We start from the raw sequence: 16,366 nt of genomic DNA, 5'->3' as shown, positions 1-16,366 counted from the left end.
CTGGAAGTTCCCGGGCCAGGGATCAAACCCATGCCACAGCAGTGACCCAAGCTGCTACAGTGACAACACCAGGTTCTTAACCCACTGAGCCACCAGGGAACTCCTCCAACATTTTTAAATTTATGAAAAATCAATATACTCTAAGAATGGGTTTAATTTCAATTTACCTTTGTAAATCATTTTTACATAAGTGCATTATTATTTATGGTTATAAAAACAATTCTTATTGATTATAGAATGTGAAAAAATTAAGAAGACAAAACCCCTGCTTTCTTGAGATAACCACTGTTACTATTTGGGAAAACTATTTTACATTTTTATGCTATCCACATGGATTAATTTACTATAACTGGGATCATGCTTATATTGAATTTTGTACTGTGTGCTTTGTTTCATGTAAAACTGCATTTTGAACATCTTTCTATAGCCAAGCAGGACCCTCTGGGGCCTTCCTTGGGCAGGCTCTTCCCTCATAACCTCTGTAGTAGCTCCTTTATGAGGTACCCAGATAATAGTAGCTGATGCACATTTTCTAAGTTGTTTTATAGATGCTAAATCCACCATCAAATGGAAAAAATTAACTACCTGATGATCTTAAGCACACAGTCCCCAGACCAACAGGTGACTAAGGATGGATAATGTGAACCCCTGTGATTCTGCTCTGTTACCTCACCATCAGCCAATCAGAAACTGTGCACATGCTGATCACACACCCTGTGACCCCTCTCTCTTACCTGGCTTTTTAAAATGCTTCCCTGAAACCTTTCAAGGAGTTCTGGGTCTTCTGAGCGTGAGCCACCTGTCTCCTTGCACGGCCCTGCAATAAACCTTTCTCTGCTCCAAATTCCAACATTTTAGTTTGTTTGTCCTCACTCTGCATCAGGCACATGAAATTGCATTTGGTAGCATTTCTATATCCAAATTCTTTGAAGATCATGTTATTATGTTCATAAACCATCATATGGATGTATCACAATTTATTTAACCTTCCCCCCACAGTGTGTTAAAAATACTATGGTGATGAATAGACACAAACATCAGATTCCACCCTATCGACTGTTTTGTAGAATTACACACTGGAAGAGAATGTACATTTTCCACTTATGCTCATGTAGAGAAACCCGCTAAGGGTGGGTGCCTGTGTAGCCTCGTAGGTGAAGCCTGGCTTCAGGACTCAGGCACCTGTCTTTGTAGTTGGTTTATTTCACAGACACCAAATAAGTTCCATTTTGTTTTCATTTGCAAAGTTTGATTTACCAATTATACATAAGTTGCATCACCTGTTTCTTCTCCTGTGAGGAGATAAAATTTGCCCTTTGCCAAGATTTCTCTTCAGATTTGGGATTCTTCTTATCATGGCACTCTTTGTCTATTAGTCCTTAAACCTCTAACTGACATATTTTGGCAAGTCATTTTTCCATTTGTGGTGTCTTTCTTTCATCTTTTTGACATGCATGTTTCAGCAGACATCAAACACAGCAGCCTATTGAAGCCTGCCTCTCCCAAGGCAATGTGCACAGGAGACAGCCTTGAGCCAAGCTTCCACTCTGCCATCACTAAGTGACTCATGAACTTCGTCTGCAGCTTCTTCATCTGTAAAATTAGGGAGCTAGGGAGTTCCCTTGTGGTGCAGGGGGCTAAGGATCTGTTGTTGTTTCTGCAGTGGCTCAGGTCACTGCTGTGGTGTGGGTTCCATTCCTGGCCCAGGAACTTCCACGTGTCAGGGAGACACAGCCAAAAAAAGAAAATAAGGGAGCTAGCTGTCCATCTCTTCCATCACTTCCAGCTCCAAAAGTATGAACTGAGTCATGGCTTGAGTACAAGAGGAAAAACTCAGTCCATCCTCCCTAAACTTAAGTGACAAGTACCATCTGTAAGAACAAAAGGAGGGACTTATAAAAGATCCCTCAGAAAACCTCAGAAGCATGATTTATGTTGCTGCCAACTTAAGACTTCTTTAAATACCTGATGCACTCTTAACCTTCATTAATTTTACTCTGAATATTCTAGAACACGGGTTTCCAGAAAGAATCGCTGCTGGATTTTGAGATCCTGGTGACCTGGGTTAAGCACATGGTGTGATATTACAGACACTGATAGAGACACTCTTAACTAGGAGTTCTGGTCCCACAGTAGAAAGCAACACCCTCCCTTTTGCATTAAGATAGAAGGAATATACAACCCACTATTGGGGGTATTTGGAGCCTTTGGTAAATTCTTAAGCTTTTTCAATGTAGTCTTAAGAAGCAAGAACTTCTCTCATCATTGTAATTCACACCAGAAGTGCTGAGCTAGCTGTGGGCAGGAGTGGACTTCATTTGTGGTTGACCTTTTGTCTTCTGAGGGCAGGCAAGGCTTATTTAATGCCTTATTTAACCAAACATTCCCCCTCTTTGAGTTGTCAGTATCTAACTGTGAGTGGCCTCTTTTTCTCCACTAATTCACAAAAGATTTTAGGGAAAACTGCAAGTCAGTGGCTGATAATTCTCAAACTTGAATTCCAGCCACAGAATGTAATCCAAAGTGATTGTGACCATGCATCTTTAATCCTTTACTAACTCACCCTAGTTTAGTAATTGAGACCTGTCTGGGAAAAACTGGGGACAGACATCAGGTAACAAGCTAGGTACCCATAGATCCAACTGGGAGTAAAATCCCAGACTAATATAGTGAGCTAACGGCCAGGAAAGGGAATATCAATGAGAACATAATATGTCCCAGACACCGTCAGTGACTTTATAGAGGTGATCTTGTTAAATTTTCACAGCAAGGATATGAGGAATAGAGAGTGTTACCTCTAGTTCAGAGATATCTGAGTTTCAGGGAACTTTATTAACTTACAATACAGCAGTAATAAATGCTCAAACCACTGTCTATCTGTCTCATTCCAAAACCCATATTCTTTGCACTGCAAGATGGTGCCTGTGTGGGTACTCACACATCTGTGAACTAACTCTGGGACTTCTCCCTGTACTGACTGGCATTTGAATAGAAACTGGCTGCTTTGATCTGAAACATTCCCAGGACTGCTATGCTGCCAAATGAAATGGAAGACGCAAAACTAGAATTCAGCAACAAAGAAAGTCATAGGCCACACCCATTTGGTACAATAGGTCAGAGATGTTGAAATTGATTGAACAGGTCATAGGTGTTCAAATATGATAAACTCATCAAATTGTTCCTACAAGCAATTCCATTACTGATCCTGGAATATATTCTTATTTTCCCATCTAGCCAAACTAACATCCACTGTACTTTGCTCTGAAGAGGAGGGTAGGATTTAATCACGCTTTCAAAACCCAGAGATTTGGCTGCTAGAGAAGTGGTATGAGGGGTCCACTCTTACATGTTTCAAATGACCCACTGTTCTTTAGTTTAAGGCTCACCCTCTCTTTGAAAAAAAATGAAGCCTACAATGGATGAAAAGCAACTAACATATCATGAGGATGGTGAAATGAAAAGATGACCATCTTTAAACTTGTTAACAAAGCTAATTCAAGTGCCACATCTTCCCACATCTTCACCTGGTAGTTTGAATAGAGAAGAGTGGTAAGAAGAAGATGGAAATGAGGAAGGAATCCTGTTTGTCAAGGGGATGGTTCTTCAGCAAAAAAATGCACCACAGGCTTCAAGAGATAACCTGGGTGCTCCCTGAAGGAAGATGCCATGGCCACGGGCATCAGCCTGAATTCAAGGGGCGTCCAGGTGAGCAGCACAGTCACTGAAAGTGTCTTGCCAGCCTTATGGGAAAAGACGACAGAACCTTTTGAAATGTACAGTTCTGGGAGCAGCGATGAACAGGAGACTCGACTCTCAGGAGGGAACACATACACGTGAAGACACGAGTGGAGCTAGGCCCCTTCCAACATCTAGCTGATCACAAGACATATGATTATGTCCACAGCAACTGAATATGTGTAATAAGCAGTTTTGCTACACTGGAGTTACAGCCCCGATCTCAGATGGCGAGGGAGTTCTGAAATCCCAAGTCAATTTCCCCAGCTCTCTCCTCTCAACTTCTATAAAGAGGAGGAATATTTCAGAGTTAATAGTTGCCAAATTTAGAATGGAAATCAACTGGCAACTGCCCCAAATGCTTTGACAGTAAGAACTATTCTAAACAGCTGGCAACATTCCAAGCAGCAGTCAAATTCTGTGGGATAGTTTCAGGAAAGCAGTACACAGACCACCTGAGTCCCAGGTCTAGTTCCACCTTCTCTAGCCATAAATTATGTCACCACTCTTGCGAGCCTCATTTTCATAACTTTCAAAGTGAGACAGACCCTGGAACACCCACTGTGTACATCTCTTATGATGTCAAGATGAAATGCCCTTGTGGTATCACTACGTGAATGATAAGGAACTCTAAAAGCATTTTGATGAATGCCACCTCACTGACAATTTGTGCAGGTGAAAAACAGGTAGATGAGTAGTTTGAGGTTAGCACAACTAAGGAAATGTGGGTCCCGATTATCGGCTGAATCTTCAAGCAGTGAGATGCTCAGGAGAAAACTACCACACACTCACACACACACACACACACACACACACGCATGTGCACGCATGCACACGCATACAGATGTGCACACACAAACACACATAATTTTTTGCATCACCCTGATAGATGTTTAAGTAGAACGCAGAGTAAAATGATACCTAAGGTCCAAAGCAAATTAAAGTTTCTTTTTTAATTCTGAGCACCTATATGCAAGAGCCCTCTAGATGTCCACACAGATTATCCTACTCCCTGGTCAGTCAGTAGTGTTTACTCAGCACTCATTCTGGACCAGGAGCACTGAAAGGCACTTGGGCAATGCAGATGGAAACAGCACACTTGTGCTTATGGAGAAGGCATAGCAATAAAGAGGAAAGACCCATGCATCTGAGCTGTGGTGAGGGACATGCAGGTGGGATGCACAGAAGATGAGTGTGGGGATTGCAGACACAGCCAGTACCAAAGGAAAAGTCACTGCTTCTCTGTCAGGGTAGAGAGGATACAGGGGTGTGAGCCTGGACCTGCAGGGAGCAACCTGAAACACATTCCCCAGGTTTACCTGCCAAAGTATTGGCTGGGAAAGTATTTAGCTACTTTCATGCTAAGCTTTTAACATAGTGGCCATGCCTAACGTGAAATCACTGACTGCCACAAATTACATGAAAAATATTTTATTATATACTAGATGTTGAGTTTTCTTTTCTTTTTTTTTTTTTCAGCCGCCCCACACCATACGGAGTTCCCAGGCCAGGGATCAAATCCAAGCTGGAGTTGCAACCTACACTGCAGCTGTGGCAACAACAGATCCTTAACCCACTGCACAGGGTAGGGGATCAAACCCTTGTCCCTGTGGCTGCAGACACTGTCAATCCTGTTGCACCACAGCAGTAACTCCAATGCCAAGTTTTCAAGTCAATTCAGCCACGTTAGTTAAACTAAGATACACCCCAAATCATGTCTCTTTTACGACAGTATCAATATTGTAAATCAATAACCTACATAGGCATTCATCTCCACTGCATTTCTTAACTTTAATCAGCGGTCACCTTTAATAATTATCAAAACATAATCCACTTGACTGAGCAGAAGCTTTAGAACTTGTGAAGTTCGTAAAAGATGTGGATTTATTAGAAACACATTTCCCCAGGTGATTTACTTGTGCCTTTTAATCTTTATCCAAATTTCACAACAAAAATACATATTTCTATTACCAGAGAAAATCATTACTACTGCAACTTTCAAAGATGCTCTGTTTTCTAGAGTTCACTGGTGGCCTAAGGGCTAAAGACTCCATGTTTTCACTGCTGTGGCTCAGGTTCTATCACTGGCCAGGGAACTTCCACATGCCTCAGGCACAGCCAAAAATTTTAAAAAGATGCTCTGTTCTCAAAGACAGTTCTAAAAAAGAGCTCATCATATACAAATGGTTAATTTTCTATTTGGTTGGATATGTGAGAATTTTTATCCAAGTGGAGATGTTCAACTATGGTCACTTCTATCTGTAGATGTGTCTGACCTCACTGGGTTTGGCTCCCCTTTCACAGCCACATCTCCCCAGATGTTACACTTGCATCAGGAAATAAATGGCCCTATTTTTGGCTTCTGATGCTTGGAGTAAAACTGACAACAATTAGGCCTAATTACTATGTGCAGCACTGTTGCCAGGGTATCTCTCTGCAGATGGACAGGGAGAGTCCATGCCCCAGACCCCAGGTCCCCCATGGTCTGGCCCCCACACGTGCAATCACGAGAGAATGGCTTCTACTTTCAATCCACAGTAGAAATGAGCACATTTCAGGGGCAGAGTCATCACCCCAATCCAAATCAGGTCAAGAAAGAGATTTAGATGATGACAGCAAAAAGATGAACACAAGCACAGATGCAACTCCAACAAACTCACTGGCACACAGTGGTGTTAGCATTCTCCTCCTTTGTCTGTTTGTTTTAACGTTATTCTGAAAGTCTGCTTTTTAATATAATTATTGCTTTCAAAGGGGAGTGACCTAGATGGTGTGTCTTGTGGACACGCCAAAATGATGACTATTTACAGAGTAACTATCAATGGGAATGAGTTAAAGAAAAGCAGAAAAGATTTTCTACAACCAAAGATATGGAGAAGGAACCACAATGAAATGGGTAAGAGGGACAGAGACACGGTATAGTCAAGATCCATACCCCTTGATGGCAAACCACAGCCAGGAGGATGATCACAATGGCAGAGGTTCTTCACAAGGAACAAGGGGTCTGAGCCCCACATCAGCCCAGGGGTCCTGCACCAGGAAGACAAGCCTGGAGGACATCTGGTTTGAGGCCCCTGGAGCACACAAATGGAGAACAGGGCTCTAGGAAACAGAGCCTCCACTCTTAAAGAGCACACACATGATCTCACACACTCTGATGCCTGGTACAGAGGCAGGGATGTGAAAGGAGCATGGGTCAGACCTACGTGCTGATCTTAGAGAGCCTCCCAGAGAGGCTGGAAGTACCTGGGACTACCCCCAAAGACATGGACACTGGCAGAGGCCAGTTTTAGGAGCTTGTTCTACCATGAAGACACTAGTACTGGCAACTGCAATTTTGGAGTCCCTCCCCCACTGAGACTATTAGGATCAGGACCAACGCAACCCACCAGATGGTTGGCACCAGTCCCAGGACCACCTCTTCCCCTTTCCCCGGGGCAAGCAGCCATTCTCATGGGAATCCAGCCTTACCCACCAGTGGGTTGGCACCAGGTTCAGCCTGTGACAGGCCCCTTCAGCAAGCAGCACCAAGACCCAGCACCACCCAGGAGTGGCCAACATCTCCACATAAGGCAGGACTCAGCAGTCAACCTTCCTGGGGGCCAGACCTGCATACTGGCACTCCCATAGTATTAAGCCCACAACAACAAAAGGACCTACAGCACACATAAGGATAACCCTAGTCCTAGCCACATCAATCAGACAAGAAAAGGAAATAACAGGAATCCAAATTGGAAAGGAAGAAGTAAAATTATCACTGTTTGCAGATGACATAACACAATATATAGAAAACCTAAAGACACAACCAAAAACCTATGTGAATTAATAAATGAATTCACTAAACAGTGTAGGACATAAAATTAATAATACAGAAATCAGCTGTGTTTCCATGTACTAACAACAAACTATCAGGAAGTGAAATTAAGAAAACAATCCCATTTATAAGTGCATCAAAAAGAATAAAAATATCTAGAAATAAATATAACTGAGGCAAAAGACCTGCACTCAGAAAACTATAAGACACTAATGAAAAAACTGAAAACACAAGCAAATGGAAAGATATACCACATTCTTGAATTAGAAAAATTAGCATTGTTAAAATGACCACACGCCCCAAGTTCATCTATAGATTCAATCCAATCCCTATCAGAATACAAATGGCAGTTTTCAGACAACCAGAACAAAAAGTTCTAAAATTGGTATGAAAACACAACTTCCCAAAGAGCCTTTTTTCTTTTATTGAGAAAGCAGAAGAAAGCTGGAGATACTGTGTGCCCTGACTTCAGACTATACTACAAAGCTACAGTCATCAAAACAGCATGGTATTGGCACAAAAACAGAAACATAGATCAATGGAATAGAATAGAGAGCTCGGAAATGAGCCAACACTTATATGGGCAATTAAACACACACACACTATACACACACACACACATATATACACACACACACTATATATACACATACACACTATATATACACATACACACTATATATATATATACACACACACACTATATATACACATACACACACACTATCTACACACACACACACACACACGCACGCACGCACTATATAATAATACTTAACCATAAAACAGAATGAAATCTTGCCATTTGTGGCAACATGGATAGGCCTACAGGGCATTACGCTAAGTGAAATAAATTAGGCAAAGAATAACAAAGGTTGTATGATCTCACTTACATGTAGAATCTAGAAAACAAAACAAATGGGCAAACATAAAACAGAAACAGTGTCATAGACAGAGAACAAACAGCTGGTTGCCAGGAGGGAGAAGGGTAGAGGAATGAGTGAAACAAAGAGGGAAAGTAAGATACAAACATCTAGTTACAAAATAAATGAGTTATGGGGATGAAATGTGTAGAATGGGGAATACAGTATCTTTGTATGGGGACAGATGGTAACTAGACTTATCCTGGAGATCATTTTGTGGTATATGGAATTACTGAATCCCTATGTTGTGTACCAAGAAATATCAGTGTTATAGACTACACTACAAAAAACAAACAAACTTATAGTAAAAGAGTTCAGATTTGTGGTTGCCAGAGGTGGGGGTGGGGAAGGAAGAAGTGGTCAAAAGACACAAACTTTCAGTTACAAATAAGTACTAGGGATGTAATGCACAACATAATATAATTGACACTGTTTATGGATGGACCTATAGATTATAATACTAAGTGAAGTAAGAAAGAGAAAGAGAAATAACATATGATATCATTTACATGTGGAATATAAAATAGGACACAAATGAACCTATCTATAAAACAGAAACAGATTCAGGGACACAGAATACAGTCTTGTGGTTGTCAAGCAGGAAGGAGGAGTAGGATATATGGGGAGATTGGGGTTGGTAGATGCAAACTATTACACTTAGAATAGATAAGCAATGAGGTCCTACTGTATAGCACAGGGAACTATAACCAGTCTCTTGGGATAGACCATGATGAAAGATAATAAAAGAAAAGGAATGTATATATGTATGACTAGGACACTTTGCTATACAGGAGAAATAAGCACAACAAATCAACTACACTTTCAAAAAAATTAAAAAATAAAACAAACACAAAAAGTAATTGCTTCAACATTATCTATTGAACAGTTGATCTTTTCCCACTAAATTGAAGTGGCACCTTTATTATATATACATTAAACTTTTTTTTTCTTTTTATACCCACACCCATGGCATCTGGAAGTTTCCGGGATAAGGGTCCAATCAGAGCTGCAGTTTCAGGCCTAGGCCACAGCTCATAGCAATGCCAGATCTTTAACCCACTGAGCAAGGCCAGGGATCGAACCCACATCCTCACAGACACCACGTCAGGTTCTTAACCCACTGAGCCACAATGGGAACCCCTGAATTTATTTTTATTTCAAAAAAAATCCCACTGCTATATGTTATATATGAGAGTTGTTAAAAGAGTAAATCCTAAGAGTTCTCATCAGAAGGAAAAAATGTTCACTAACTTATTGTGGCCATTATTTCATGATGTATGTAAGTCAAATCATTATGCTGTACATCTTAAACTTACACAGTGCTGTATGTCAATTATATCCCAATAAAACTGGGAGAAGAACAGACTTTAGAATAAGTAAATGGTAAACATAAGCCTATAAAAATAAATGTGTACCACTAAATGTTTAATGAAGATAAATAAAATTAATGTTTGCATGATATATTTTTTCTGTCATTTTATTTTCAATCCACCTATGCTGCTATGTTTGACATGAACTTCTTGTAGCAAGCATGTACCATTTTTGGATTATGTTTTTTTTATCCACTCTGACAATCTTTGTCTTTAAATTGATATTTATAGACATTGCATATTTCAGATAAATATTGATAGGTTATGGCTAAAGCCTGCTAGTTTATTTCTTGTTTTTTATTTATTCCTTCTGCTTTTTATCCCTATTTCCCTTTTCTTGTCATCTTATGTTTCATGTTTTAGAAGTCTACTTTGATTTACCTATCATGCTTTTGATTATTTTTCTCAGTAATTTAGCATTTACTTTAGGGTTTTTTCATATATATATATATATATATGTAACACATCAGAGTCTGCTGGCATCAGTACTTTACCACTTTGAGCCAAGTGTAAACAGCTTACATCTTTTACTATTTTATCTTTTTAAATAGAAATATTTTAAGAATTCCCTCTATATTCATTGAGTGCCACGTCAGATGACGCTATAACTTTTGCTTCGATCTTCAACCACAGTTTCAAAACCTCATGAAGAGGACAGCCTATACTATTTACTAGTTTCCTCTACCCATTGCTCTGTCTTCCTGATGCATCCATCTCCTATTTCCATTTCTTCTTTGTTTGAAGTATTTCTTTTAGGTATTCTTTGTGGGCAGGCCCTCTGGGGACAAATTCTCTTATCCTCTTTACTTTAGAATATCTTTATTTCCCCTGTGTTCCTGAAGGATATTTTTGGCTGGATATAGAATCTACAGTTGACATTTCTTTCAGCATGTGAAAAAACGTGTCATGTCCTTCTGTCTCCATGATTTCAAATGAGAAATTTATTGTCAATCCAATTGCTCTTTTCCTGTATGTAAAGTTTCACTTCTCTCTGGTTTCCTTTGGGAGTTTGATTATGATGTTTTGGGCATGGATTTCTTTGGGTTTATCCCAATTCACAAAGCTTCTTGAATCTGCAGACATATTCCTTTGGTCAAATTTGGGGAAATTTCCAACTGTTATATATTTTGCAGGTCTATACTTTCTTATTTCCTCTGGGAATCTGGTGATGCAAACATTAGCTCTTTTGTGATTATGCCACATGGTTCTGTTCTTTTTTTTCTCCTAGTCTATCTTATCAGATTGGGTACTATCTATTGATCTGTCTTTGAATTCACTGATTTCTCTCTCTCTGCCATTTCCCATCTCCTGTCTAGTGAGGTATTTTTAAATTTCCTTTATTGTATTTTTAAGCTTCATAATTTTCCTTTAAATATTTTTATACCTTCTATTTAATTGCTGAGATTTCCTATTTTTTCAATTGTTTTGAGATTGATTATAATTTCTCACTGAAGCATTTTTATGACTGCTGCTTTATAATCATTGCCAGAAAATCCTAACATCTGATTCTTCTTAATATTGGCATTTGCTGACTGTCTGTTCTCATACAAGATATGATTTTCCTGGTGATTTTCAATTGCTTGGTAGACATTTTGTATATTATGTTGTGAAACTCTAGGTTCCACTCTATCTTGGTTTTTAGTGAGCAGTCACCCTGTTCAGGTGTGGCACGCCCAGGTGGCATGGATGCTCGACTCCCCAGGGAGCCTCACCAACCCTACCTAGCAAAGATTCCACTTGACCTCATTATCTGACTCATGACACCTCATTGCAGATGTGGGGTATAAATTCAGCTTCCCCCGAGACCTGCCAACACCATCAAACCCATGTACTCACTCCTCGCTGGGCAGACCAACTCCAGAGAGAGGGAGAAACAGAGGGCTGAGTGAATCACTTCACTGCTGGAACGTAGGCATGAAAACTCATTTTCTGGCCACTGACCTGGGGGGGGAGGTGCAGGGGCAGAAAGACCAGCCCACCTTTCACCACCATGTTCCACCTTGCTGGGGCAGTCCAGAGTGGTGTGGAGCCAGTGAAACGCTGACTAGTTCTGTCTCACTCAAGCCATTGTTGGGTGGAGATAAAAGCCCAGCTAATGTCTGAGGGTGGGAGGCAGAGTGCCAGTCAGTCCCACCATTAGGGAACCACTGACCGAAACCACCCACTCTTACCCAGCACAAAAGTAACAGGTTTGCTTACCTCTACTACCTCAGGATGCTTCTTCAAAAGAAAACAAAACCAGTGAAGGGCCCAAACACAACCTGGGGGAAATCAGGAGGAGCCAAGAAGAGGGGAAGATGCCAGACAATAATACACCCTGCCAACCTCCCAGAAACCCTCGCACTGGAATCCATCCTGGCTGGGAGATGCATGTGCCACCAGGAAGGATCTTAAGTCAGACCAAATGAGGGCAAGCAGGATGACTGGCCAGAGACAACCGGGAAACTAATCCCATTCCCATAAAACCCAAAACTGTGGGCCAAGTGGCAGAACAGCTCTCCTGGGTTCCTTTACCCTGCTGCTCTCTGCCCAGGCGCTCCTTCCCCATAAAGTCTTCTGATTTATCAGTACATATGTCTCTTTAGACAATTCATTCCCAAGTGTTAGATAAAAGCCCACTCTCAGGCCCTACAAGGAGTCCCCATCCACTAACACCATCTCACAATTCCTTATTCAGCCTGCCCTGGGGATGAATGATCAGGTCCCGCTGAGGCCAGCTGCCACTCAAAGCAGCAGTGTACAGATCAGCCCCTCACCCTCCCTCATGAATTTTGTGCCTCCTGGGTCCAGATGCAGGTTTAGCTCCCTGTTTGGGCTTGCTGACACCACACTCGTTAGGATGGAACCTCTGTGGAGCCCAGTCCACAGCATCCTGCCAAGAAGTGCTCAGTCTGCTCTGCCAAGTGAGGGATGGAAGGTCAGCTTGCTGATCAGTACCTGGGGGGACTCGGAGTCATGGTGTCTGCTTCTGCCACTGTAGACCTGGGTTTATGGTTAGCTCTTGATCCAGTGTCAGTGTAACTGTGAGTGTAAAAGGGAAAGACTTTCCCCACTGGTGTTTGGCTACATGAGGGCAAGTGCTATCAAAAATGCTTTCCGTTCTGTTAGGCCACTCTTTTCCTGATCCTCTACCTGAAGAACAGCCTTCGATTGTATCTCTGTTGAGTTGCAGTCTTCTCCAGCACCACACCTGGGATCTAGAGGGGACAGAAAAACCCAGGGAACTCACCATGTCATGAGCCAGTCCTGAGGTCCAAGGCTATCTTCCTTCTTTCTCTGCCTCTCAAGTCTTCCCATGCTGCACTGTGTTACATTTGGGGATTTAATTTTAAGGAAGAGGCAGGAGTTTAGAGGAATGGGGCTGCTCCATCTTGGCCAGAAATGGAATCTAGTCTTCATTTATACATTCGTTTGGTGTGAGTAGGATACCTTTCAGTGTGGGGAGAAATCTTAAAGACCATGGAATTAAGTCTTCTCATTTTAGAAACAGAAAACAGGAGTTCCCATCATGGCACAGTGGTTGACGAATCTGACTAGGAACCATGAGGTTGTGGGTTCAATCCCCTGGCCTCACTCAGTGGGTTAAGGATCCGGCGTTGCCATGAGCTGGGGTGTAGGTTGCAGATGCAGCTTGGATCTGGCATTGATGTGGCTGTGGTGTAGGCCAGCAGCTACAGCTCCAATTCAACCCCTAACCTGGAAGCCTCCATATGCTGTAGGTGCGGCCCTAAAAAGCCAAGAAAAAAAAAAACAAAAAACAAAAAAACCTGTTATTTTATTGCATGTGCACGCACACACACATACACATACACACACACACACACACACACACACTGTTATTTTTCAGCCTACAGAAAGCATGCTTACATAAGGACAATAGCACTGAAAAATGGCCTCTGTGAAACTCCTCAATAATCCATCCAAGAGTGATGCTATTTTTAGGATTCAAGGGAAATGAATTGTTCAGCTTAAAGCATGACTCCTCCACTCTGCCCAAGTACCAGATGACTTATGGTCAAACAATTTTTAAGGCACCAACTGAGTAGTTTATTTCTATTACTTGGCAGATGGGAAGCAAGAACTGAGGGTTTTTTTATTTTTTATTGCAACTCTTTTTGAAAAGCAGTTTGTTAGAGGGGATGTATTCTCCGCCCACCAGCAAGGCGCTGGGCTTCTCAGGTGTGCGGGGCTGAACGCTCAGGCTGGCAAAGGAGGGGGAGGCTGAGGGTGGCACCAACCCTTATGGCTTTTTGTGAGCCACCTGCTGATCTATACCAGGCCCTTGAGAAGTAACAGGCACCTGTGGAGGGATGTGAAATGGTCTGCATGCCACAGAGAGATGGAGTGTGGTTATGTACGTCATTAATCATTATTACCTGTCAAAGATGGTACAGAAAGCAGTGAACCAGAGAAGTAACCCAATGTCCCCTCCAGGATTCCTAACATCATCTACAAGATTTGATATATCTGGGGACCGAAGTCACTCAGGGGGTTGAGGCATCTACGAGACCCTAAGCTGAGGGTGCCTCACTCCCCTGAAGGAGAAAGGGTGTGGCAGAGACAATATTCCACAGTCCTAGAAAAGATCTAGATGACAGGATGCCCTCAAAGGGAAGACATATCAGGAAGAAGAAACACACGCCAGTCACTTCATGGCCCAGAAAGCAGTGAGGTAGAGGACCAGGGGTCACTATTACCAGAACAAGCATCTCCAGCTCCAAATACACGTCTCTGCCCTCTCCCCTGAGGCCAAGGGTAGTCCATATCCTTTGAAAATGACTTTAGCGGATAAGAACCTGTGCTTTTGTCTGCTCCCCAGCATACCATATGTGAACTTCAGATGCTTTCAGTGTGAAAATAATGGGGTAAGTTTTTACTGAAGGCACACTGCTCTATGTTTCATGAACATTCCCTTGCATCAGCCCCCTAAAACATCATGTATTACTATTTCCATTTTATAACAGAAGGAAATGGAGGATCAGAACTGCAGGTTTCACACTAAGTCAGAACAGAGGCAGAGTTTGGGCCAAAATCTTTAGCGCTAAGCTAGAGGAGTGAACTGCTAAGCTGGAACATCCCCAGGATTCCCAGAGACCAGGGGTATTTGTACCAGGCTCCCCCCTCTCCATCTGTAGGAGGTTCTGGGGTTGTCACACTCCAGTCTTAACTGCTCTGACTAAAGCGGTGGCCAGACAGAGCAAAGAGTCCCCATAAGGGAGCTAATCAGGAAGGTAAATTCCAGAAGCATGACACAGCTTCCCCTGGAATGTGTAGACCCCCAAGACAGGCTGTCAGCATTGGCTATTTTAAACTGCATCATTTAAAATGGCTTGATTTCATCAGGTTTATTTCAAAGTCTTAAATCCACACCATATTCTCACAACATATTAGTAATGTGACAACAGGAGTTCCTCAGTGGCTCAGTGGGTTAAGGTTCTGGTGTTGTCACTGCAGTGCTCTGATCACTGCCATGGCATGGGTTCAGTCTCTGGTTTGGGGACTTCCCCATGCCAGGGGTGCAGCCAAGAAAAATTAATGAATTAATGAATTAATTAAAATGTGACATCCACTAACCATTTAGTTGAACAGCCTTATTTTAATTCTTGGCGATATGGTGGTCTAAGACAGTGATTCTCGATGTGGATTCAAAGCCTGGCTGCACTTCCCCAGGTAGGAGGCATCTGTAAACTTTAATTCCTCATCTATTTATTGGGGATCTTAACTGTATCTTCCTCGCCAATTTACCGTGAGTGTGAAGTCACATAACCCGTCTGAAACACCTCCCCAATTTCTGTCCTGTGGCAAGTGTTCATAAAAGTTGACTATTATCACATGACTTCTTAATTATTGAGGAACCACAAATTGCTTTGCCCTGGACAAGGTGGTGGTCCATGACGTTCCCAAGACTTTTTTTTTTATTTAATTTTATGGCCACACTTATGCAATATGGAAGTTTCCAGGCCAGGGATTGACTCCAAGCCACAGCTTCAGCCCATTCGGCAGCTGCGGCAATGCTGGATCCTTTTAACCCACTGTGCCAGGCTGGGATCTAACTGAAAGCCACACCTCTGCAGCAACACAAGCCACTGCAGTCAGATTCTTAACTCACTGCTCCATAGTGAGAACTCCCATGACTTTCTACAGAGCCCTCTCTTTCTGTTTATTTCAAGCTTGTATGCTCTCAGTATTCCTGTTCTGACATGAAAATGTCCCCTGTTTTGACATTTTCCTCTCACCTTATTAAATCTTGGCCCAGGAGAGTTCCCGTCGTGGCACAGCGGAAACAAATCCAACTAGGAACCATGAGGTTGCAGGTTCGATCCCTGGCATCACTCAGTGGATTAAGGGTCTTGTGTTGCTATGGCTGTGGCATTGGCCAGCAGCCGTAGCTCCGATTCAACCCCTAGACTGGGAACCGCCATACGCCGTGGGTATGGCCCTACAAAAAAAAAAAAAAAAACTTGGCCCAAGACTTCTTTTCTGTTTCCATGTCATATTTGCCATCTTTCTCACAACTACCCATC

General features: G+C 42.2%; 1 protein-coding gene and 1 long non-coding RNA gene across 6 annotated transcripts in view; both read right to left on the bottom strand.

Moving 5' to 3' along the window:
• GABRB3 (gamma-aminobutyric acid type A receptor subunit beta3) overlaps positions 1 to 16,366 on the bottom strand; it is a 348,038-nt gene that overhangs the window by 127,599 nt on the left and 204,073 nt on the right. The window contains exon 1 of one of the 5 annotated variants that reach the window (XM_084976177.1): positions 11,679 to 11,799. The exons of the other annotated variants lie outside the window; for them this stretch is intronic. The gene's annotated coding sequence lies outside the window, so the exon portion shown is untranslated. Of the gene's footprint in view, positions 1 to 11,678; positions 11,800 to 16,366 lie in introns of those variants that run through there. 5 annotated transcript variants of the gene reach the window in all.
• LOC146406433 (uncharacterized) lies at positions 1,228 to 4,709 on the bottom strand. Its single transcript, XR_014815397.1, has 2 exons — positions 3,432 to 4,709; positions 1,228 to 3,239 (listed from the first exon to the last, which is right to left on the bottom strand). It is a non-coding gene; the product is annotated as an uncharacterized LOC146406433 (long non-coding RNA).

The sequence above is a fragment of the Sus scrofa genome, chromosome 1 (assembly GCF_054392235.1).
Source record: "Sus scrofa isolate SSC_HxYL_T2T_F1_AM1 chromosome 1, Sscrofa_HxYL_maternal_Yorkshire_Landrace_v2.0, whole genome shotgun sequence".
In the NCBI taxonomy this organism is placed as follows: domain Eukaryota; kingdom Metazoa; phylum Chordata; class Mammalia; order Artiodactyla; family Suidae; genus Sus; species Sus scrofa.
This window is presented reverse-complemented; position numbering and strand designations above follow the sequence as displayed.